The sequence below is a fragment of the Onychomys torridus genome, chromosome 3 (assembly GCF_903995425.1).
Source record: "Onychomys torridus chromosome 3, mOncTor1.1, whole genome shotgun sequence".
In the NCBI taxonomy this organism is placed as follows: Eukaryota; Metazoa; Chordata; class Mammalia; order Rodentia; family Cricetidae; genus Onychomys; species Onychomys torridus.
The window spans coordinates 13,150,346-13,158,595 of NC_050445.1; positions in this window are offsets into that span (position 1 = coordinate 13,150,346).

Genomic DNA, 8,250 nt, shown 5'->3' on the forward strand with positions numbered 1-8,250 from the left:
CAGTAACCCATCTCTTCCACCAAGGCCTCACTCTGAAGTTTCTACAGCCTCCCTGGACAGTGCTATGTAGGGACCAAGTGTTCAAACATACGAGCTGATGGGGGCTATTTCCCGTCCAAACACTAACGTATGTCCTTCTCTGCCCGAGCCTTCTGCCAGCTGCTCTCACTCAATGCAGGCTTCCTTGATGGCACACATCCTCACTCTCCATCATCTTCCACCCTCCTCCTTGGCAGGGGGAAGGAGAAAGAGAGCAGGCGCTGTCCTCAGGGACTTGTTTGCTGACTGATGGGGTGGGGGATTTAATTAGGACAGGAAGAAGTATACACGGTGTTGTGTCAGCAGACAACCCCTCTTCGACTTGGTCTACCACAGCAGCCGTGCTCTGCAGAGCCCAGCTCCTCCCTAGCAGGAAGCGCCCCCACTCCCCACAGCCCTCCTCCTCTCCTGCTGCCCTAAGAGCTCAGATTTCCTAGTCTGTCTGTCTAGCCCAGTGGTTCTTAACATGCGGGGCACGACCCCCTCAGGAGTCAAGTTACCCTTTCACAGGGGTTGCATATCAGATGTCTTGAATATCAGATATTTACATTATGATATATAACAGTAGCAAAATTACAGTTATGAAGTAACAATGGAAATAATTTTATGATCGGGGGTCACCACAACATGAGGAACTGTATTAAGGGATCGAAGCATTAGGACTGATTGAGAACCACTGCTCTAGTCCCTGCCCACTTGGGCTGATGACCAGGTGCTGCTTCCTTTATTCCAGACTTTGCTTGTGGCTCTAGGATGCTCTACAATCTTGTGTTGTAGGAAGGATCTACTCATCCTGCATGGCCACATTTTCTACCCAGGCTTCCTTTTCTATGTACTGGGAACAGAAAGGCTAGCCTGTTGGTGTGCAGTGTGTCTGATGGGGGAGGATGACATTTTTTTTCTCACATTCAGGAGGGCTCCTGAGAGGGGTGCAGCTGTATGCAGCCGTGATGTCTTGCTACAGAGCTTCTGCCTTGGAAGGTGGCAGGCATATGTCAAAATCAGTGTGATCCTATCTGAAAACCACTGTACATTCCTGCCTTTAGTCTCAGATCACATAAGTAATTAACAGTCATTACACCATTTGGGGCATACAGAAGGGGTTACAAAACAAATAAAAGCCAGCTATATTCATACACCAACACATGCATCCTAAGATTTCTTGTTTCCTGAAAGATTTTTTTCCCCTCTGCATTTCAGAAATGTTTCAGTGTCATAATAAATTTGTTAGTTTGCTTCTTGTTGTTATGCTTAAAAATAACATTTAAAGACAATAAGCACATGGATGGGTAGTCAGCAGCAGTAGTCATTAGGAAAATACAGATAAATTCACACTGAGATACAATCACACTTAGGACAATGAGGGCAATGAAGAAAACCAGACACTAACAAATGTTGTTAAGGATGTGGAGAGACTGGAACTCACACACCCCTGGAGAGAGTGTAAAATGGCCACAGTGACTAGTGAAAGTTGCTGCAGGACATTTGCAGACTTCTTCTTTTTTTTTTTTTTTTTTTTTGCTGCTATGAAGTTTGCAAAGGCTGTATGATGTCCTTTATTTAGCTGATGGTTATTTATGAACTTGTCTTTGGTGAAGACTTCCTCCTCCTCCTCCTCCTCTTCTTTACTTCCTTCTCCCCTCCTCTTCCATCTTCTTCATCCTGCTCCTTCTACTCCTTCCTCTTCTTCTCTTTCTTCTTCCTTCATTCCTTCCTTCCTTCCTTCCTTCCTTTCTTTCTTTCTTTCTTTCTTTCTTTCTTCCTTCCTTTCTTTCTAAGTAGATAGCTGTGGTGGCAAACTTTCTTTCAGGACATTCTTTGTGAACTTTGACAAAGGGGGGATTTGGGATAAACAGAGACTTCCAGAGTCAATTCTCCTAGACCTAGGATCCTTGTATCAAATATAGACTGCTCCCCACAAAGGTGGTTTGGTGCTTGCGTCACAGTGACACTGTGATGGATTTCCTGCACTGTTCCCATGGAAACACTTTTCACTAATACTCTGACTGGTGTTGCACTATTGCAGTGGTGTTGGTTTAATGGTTAGTGTTAGCTCAGTTAGTGTTAACCTTAGTGGTCAATTAGTGGTGAGTGGCTAGTTAGTGTTAGCAGTTAGAGTCTAGTGTCAGTCAATGTTAGTGCTGAGTGTTAGTGGTTAATGGGAAGTTAGTTGCTAGTTAATGGTTAGTGGCAGTAAATGCTAGTTAGTGGCTAGGTAGTACTTTCCCAATGAAGCTTATGCTGTCAGTTTTGGTGGAAACAATGGCTTTGGGAATTATGTATCTGGCCCTAGGGGTTTTAATGTGGTTAATTCTTAGTCCCTTCCAATTTCATTCTGAGCATCAAATTCCCACCACTTCTTTTTTCTTTTATTTATTAAGAAATTTATTCATTTTACATACCAACCACAGAGTCCCCTCTCTTCCCTCCTCCTGCACCCCCCATTTCCCTCCTCTGAAAAGGCAAAGTCTCCCGTGAGGAGTCTGCAAAGCTGTACATTCAGTTGAGGCAGGTCCAAGCCCCTCTCCCTGCATCAAGGCTGGGCAAGGTGTCCCACCATAGGTAATGGGCTCCAAAAAGCCGTGTCACCCACCAGGGATGGATCCTTATTCTACTGCCAGGGGCCCCTTAAGCCAACCAAGCTACACAACTGTCTTATGCAGAGGGCCTAATCCAGTCCCATGCAGGCTCCACAGCGGTTGGTCTAAAGTTCACGAGTTTCCATTAGCTTGGTTTGGTTGTCTCTGTAGGTTTCCCCATCATGATTTTGCCCACCATTTCTTTAATCTACCCTGTGACAGGGCTCTGTGGACTTAGAATATATCTGCACATGCAAGTTCACGGTAAATCTCTTGACTGGCAAACTCTCTCTCTCAGAACCTTGGCTTTCCCTCAGTGTCAGGAGAGAATGTCTAGAAGACGATGTCTGAGGGTTTTCTTGAGGGACACTGGATGAGCTGGTGTATAGTTAGTTCAGTGGTAGAACCCACATATGGAAAAAACACAGGGACGAGAAAAAGCAATGTTCATCCTGGCCACCAGGTGGCATATGAACTGTGGCCAAGTTTAGGAACTGGGCAGTTGGTGCTCCCTGGAGGAGGTCCTGACCTGGAGAGGGACAGAAGACTGGCAAAATCTGGCTTGGGGCAAGTCTAAGAGGCTGGTGGAAGAAGGGTCCTGGAAGAAGGGAGCCTTGCTGAGTAAGAACTGTATAAGGAGAGGGAGCTCTGAGGAGACAGGAAAATCAGTGTCCCCTGGGGTCTCCGTACAAGCGTCAAGCCACAGGCAGCTTCCTGGGGACCCTGGCTTTTTTTGGAAAAAGTTCTTTTTCATTCTCTAATCCACATGCTCCTTTTGGCACCTCTCTTCAGATCCTGAGAGGAGTTTTGTATGGAGACAGAAAGAAAGGAAAGAGAGGGAGGGAGGAAGGAAGGGAGGGAGGGAGGGAGGGAGGGAGGGAGGGAGGGACTTTCCTTGGTGTTTGGGCACCTCCACTTCTAGGTATGTGCAAAGCCCTAAGATAGAGCCTGGGGCTGGATGTGAGAACAGCCATGTTGGATGTGGATGATTAGGGCAGAGGGTATGGGCAAAGCCAGGGTTGGCTAAGGAACAAGTGCTTGGCTGACTGTGTATCTTGGAACCCAGCTGGGCTGGGCTGCACAGGGGGGTGTCCTGGCTCTGCTGCCCCAGTGACAAGACCGTGACTCAAGACTGTGTCTGATTTCAGTGCTGAGAGCCATGCTTCGAGGAAACATGTGGAGGATGATGAGCCTCAGACTTGGTTTTGCAGTCCCCTGGGACTCTCTTGGGCTTCATTCCTGACAGGACACCAGTTTCCTCATTAGACAAGTATCAGGCTCAGTGACAGTGGGTGTGCTAGAGTCTGGAGATAGCGGTGGTCTTCTCAGGGTTTCAAGATTGATGAGGAAGGTGAGGGTCAGTTTATGTGTTCACTTGATAGAGGCATTTAACTAGGAGTTGTTTATGGACTGTAAGGATGTGAATGGGTAGGCCAAGTCAAACACTTGGCCTTTCCTGAGGTCAGTGGACACCGCCCCACTGTCCAAGGAGAAGAGAACAGAAATCTTGAAGACTGGAAGCACACCTCCTCTGTCTGACCGTTGAGCTGGAACATGTGCTTTCTACCTGACTGGCCCTAGTCTGAGGCCTTCTAGTAGAGCATCTGGCTCCCTGTGAGCAGACGTGAGCAGACTTCCATAACTACATGAGCCAGTGCTATGTAGATTTCTTTTTAGCACTGAGGGAGCGACTTAGTGGTAGGGTGGTAGACCACTTTCCTAGTAAGTACAAGGTCCTGGGTTTGATTCACAGCAACACAACATGCACACACACACACACACACACACACACACATACACACTCACATGTGACGCAGGCACATATGCAGGCACACGCACATACTTCATCTTTCTGAAGAACCTTGATGAGTGCAGAGGGTGTTAAGAATGCCTCCATTTCACTTTCCACTCTGCAGGAACATGATACAGTCAAGGCTTTTGTGTGGTCCTTGGTCTCTGGGGGCTAGGACTCAGGGTAGAGGCCGAGTAGCCATGAGCAGTGCATGTCTCACACCACGATGGCCAACACTGCTTCCCACTGTTTTTAGTCATGGATGTAGCAGTTCACACCAGTAACACTGGGGACAGAATGCCAGAATCCCTGCCTGGCTGTCCTGAGACGCTATAGTCTCTTACTCTCACGCTTTTCAAAAACCCAGCCCTACCTGGTCCTAGATGTAGAGGAATTTCTAAATGGCCTTATACAATTAAAAATCATGGAGTCAAATATCGGGGTGAAAGCCGTAGAGATCAGGGAAATAGGGAGAGCCACCAACCTTACCTCTCCAGCTCTGCAGCTGCCAAAAGTGAGCTCCATCCAGTCTACCTGCGCCTCTATTGCCTTGCTGTTCTGCCCTCTCATTGACTCTTAGCTACCTCATTTCCTTGTTACTGCCTGTCTGCACAGACCTCCAGGTCTCTATGGTTGGGACTGGGATTAAAGGCGTGTGTCACCACGCTTGGCTCTGTTCCCAGTGTGACCTTGAACACACAGAGACCCTGCCTGCCAAGGGATCAGATTAGGGGTGTGTGCTACCACTGCCTGACTTCTATGTTTATTTAAAAATGGCTGGCCTTTTCCCCCTTGATCTCCAGGCATGCTTTATTTATTAACATACAAATAAAATATCCCCACATTTCAGCACAAATAAAATGTCACTGCACCTAGACTCCTTGTGTTGCCTTTTTTTAACCAGTCCCACGGAGCATTTGCTGATAGAGAGAGCCTCAGCCCGTACTTCAGCGGGGCTGGGACAGCAAATCCACGGCAGGGTCCTCCTTCTGTAGCAAGCACCTCAGACATAGGAAGGTCATTCCAAACAAGCTGGCCAGCCACTAATGTGACAGATGTTCGGCACAGGGAGACAAATGGCCACTCTAATGACTGTATTAGCCATAAGCCTGAAAAAGAAAAGTCGAATGTGAAGAGAACAAGAGTCTGGAGGACCAAACATAGTATAGGGATCTTGTTATGGTTGTTATTTTTTTTGAAGGCAGTTCCTGTAGGAAGGCATATCTAAGCTGAGTTAGACCATGAATATGAGTTGGCTAGGTGAAGCCCAGGTAGAGGAAACAATATGTGCAAAGGCCCTGTGGCAGGGAGGATCTTGGCACTGAGGGGACTAGAAAGAGGTACAGTGGATGAATTCCAGTGAGGAAAGAAGGTGACCCAGACCATAATGGGGCAGGCCAGGCCGTACTCAGATAGCAAAGTGCCAGGAGAACCACGAGCGGGAGGTGTTATCCCAAGAGCTATCAAAAATGTCTGAAATAATGAAGGTTATGCATGGAAAATAGTCCTCCCCCCACCAAGCTGGTATGTGCAGACTGAATTTCAAACAGAGACCTCTACCAAAAAACGCTGAGATCCAAATCAGGGGCTCTCACTAGGGAGATAGTGGTTTAAGCCACAAAGGCAGACTTAAAAGGTATTAACAATTGAAGCTAATGTGTGAAGCAATTTCTCAGAGGTTTCCTGGTGTGTGCAGGGACAGAGAGGAGAGAGTGTTAGAGGAGAGTGGCCATCCATCTGAGCAGATCCATAGGGGTAGCCATGAAACTTCCAGTGAGGTACACATGATGTCTGTGGGCCGCAGGGAGCAGTGGGGTTGAAAGACTTTGGAGTTGGGGATGGTGGCTGCTGGAATATGACTGGGTTTCAACACCAAGAGCATGGGTGAAGCCACCTCATGGGGAACAACACCAGCTCGACTTCCTCCCAGGTCTGACTGAGAAGCTGGAGTTCCTGAGGAGGCTGAGAAGGAACAGCCAGAGAGGTGGGAGGAAAGCAGATGAACGGTGGAATCATGGGGCCAAACAAAGAGTGTGGCAAGGAGTTGCTGGCGAAGGGTCTGAGCACTGCTGAGCAGCCTTTCAAGAGGAGGCTGGAGACACATCCAGGATTTGGCAGCACCTCGCACAGCAAGAGCAGATTTGGCAGAGGACTGGCAGACGTGGGAGCCAGACAGAAGGATACTGAGAAGTGAATGGGTCGTGGGAAAGTGGAGGCAGTGTATGCAGCAGCTCCTGACAGAGGTGTGCCCGGGACTGGAGGGAGCATCCTAGGTAGCAGGAGACAATCGAGGTCCAAGTGGACGCAGGCAGATGTGGCTGTGTTTGGCTGTGAGGAATAGGGCACAAATGCCGTTTAGATGGAGATGGAGCCGCTGATGACTGAGGGTGTGAAGCAATCAAGGGAAGGTGGCTGGACACTGAGGAGGACCAAGAACACAGGTGGGGGCACAGCTGGGAAGAGGGTATTTGCCCAGAGGTAGTAGCAGAGGCCCATGAGGCTTGGCATAACAGTGGGCAGTAGAGGGGGGTGAGCCACTGGCTCCTAGTCCACCATAATAGCTAGGTACATGGTTGGCTGGAGCTGGGGTGGCAGATAGTAGGTGCAATCTTGTGGAAGCATGATGATGGGAAATGATAGTATCTGGATGCTACAAAGCAGGAGGGCAAGGCACATGGGGACTGCCAGCCAGTATTAGTAATGTGGGTACCTCAATTAGAGAAGGCAGGATTAGACTTTCTCAGAGACAGGCAACAAGAGACTTGGCCGCATTTGCAAGAGGACTTATGCAGTGGGCATGGAGCTAAGAGGAAGGATGCCGACTGAGTGGGACATGGACCTGGGATGTTTGGTGTCAGGGTGGAGCAGAGTGCTGAGGAGGAGCCCTGGGAAGAGATGAGGTTTTATCCATGCAGTAGGCTTTAGAGCACTCTTGAGGCAGCATGTAGCTGCTTCCAGGGCTCCTGAAAGAGTGAAGGAGGAGACTGTGTGGAGCTGAGGGGGCCTCTGGAGACAAGGAGAAAGGGGACTGCTAGGCTGGGTGTTGACCATTAGCCTGGGCATTACTGTCAGCCAAGAGGAAGACTGGGGTTTGAGGGGCCAGGAGAACTTGAGCCCGAGTCTCCGGAACCTTGGGAACCCTGAGGAAGACTAGGAATCTCAGGAAGTTGAACTTAACATGGGGGTGACGGCACAGAGATAAAGTCAGGTTCCGGATGGAGGGGACCTGGGGAAGCAGCAATTGCCACAGGAAGCCCAGGACCTGGACTTTGGATGCCACGTGTGATGGCTTTACCCTGCAGCTTCTGGGGCTACCAGAGGCTTGGGTCCTGGAGCCCTTGATGATAAATCGTGGCGTTTGAATATAACAGGAAACAGCGGGGTTGGATTTTTTTTTCCTCCCAGTCTGCTCTGGTTGGCTCACTCATGTGTATGAACCTCTTCCTGTGGACAGTGCTCTTTCTGGCTGGCTCACAAGCCTATGCTCTCTTCATTCCTCCCCCTAGGAGGCCCCAGCTCCCAGATTCAGGGCAATGAAACCAGAATACACATAAAGAAGCTGTCCTGCCTGTATGATACCAAACATCTGGCCGCTGGGACTGCCAGAGGTGCCTGGAGCCTTCCTGTATGCGGACGGTCAACTACTAGCTAGTTAGCATTTTCCTCTGCCCCCACTTTGCTTTTCCTACCCTCTCTTCCCCATTCAGGACCATTCTAACCCAGGCAGGGTGTTGTGTACATGACTGAGAATGTGTGGCTTTTTACCTGCCCTCCAGAGGGGAGTTGCAGGTGGGTGACATACATGCTCATAGACTCTTTTGGGGCTCTGGCTTCCTTGCA